The sequence below is a fragment of the Octopus bimaculoides genome, chromosome 2, assembly GCF_001194135.2.
Source record: "Octopus bimaculoides isolate UCB-OBI-ISO-001 chromosome 2, ASM119413v2, whole genome shotgun sequence".
Taxonomy (NCBI): Eukaryota; Metazoa; Mollusca; class Cephalopoda; order Octopoda; family Octopodidae; genus Octopus; species Octopus bimaculoides.
The window spans coordinates 100,743,922-100,744,598 of record NC_068982.1 but is presented as its reverse complement, the minus strand read 5'-3'; the positions used below and the strand labels follow the sequence as shown (position 1 = coordinate 100,744,598).

At 28.5% G+C, this 677-nt stretch overlaps 1 protein-coding gene across 1 annotated transcript in view; it reads left to right on the top strand.

Moving 5' to 3' along the window:
• The window catches only part of LOC106874359 (extracellular matrix protein 3), a 553,132-nt gene that overhangs the window by 550,973 nt on the left and 1,482 nt on the right, over window positions 1-677 (top strand). The gene's annotated exons all lie outside the window — the stretch shown is intronic.

Here is a 677-nt window from a genome sequence, read left to right as displayed (position 1 = left end):
TATACATGCATATATGGATACAGGACATCAAACAAATGTAGACAGAATGAAAACGAACTTTTTTTTCGAACAACGAAAAAAACAAACAGAGAAACGAGATATGCAGCATAAAGAACATTCCCTTCATTTGATAGATAACATTTGATAGATAACAAACCACATTCTGAGTAATTGTCTTATTGAATCATTTTAGCAGGGACCCTAACAGCTGTAAAAACAAGCACCCAATATACAATGTTTGCTCTTCTTGTCTTGACATCATATGATAGCTGTAAACAAGAATCATCATCATACAAGCAGTGTCTTTCATTTCCAATTTCTTTTGAAAACATAAAGTCCAGCTAATTTTTTTTCCTTTTGATTAACACTACTCTATTTAAATTTTTATAGATTCTTTCATAACTGCCTATCTTCTATCACATTCTGTATAGTTTTTTTCTCTTTATACTATTTCTCATCTTTGTTCTTGTTTACATTGCCCTTATTTTTTTCATTGTTTGACAAGCTGTTATTGGTGAAACTTTGACAGCTTTGACAGAAATATTGTATTTCTGTCAAATAAAATATTTGACTGAACTACAATACTTTGGTACTGAGTAATTTTTTCAGTTGTGTTTTGCTACTTTTAATCTTCTTTAAAAACATACATACACATATATATATATATATATATATAT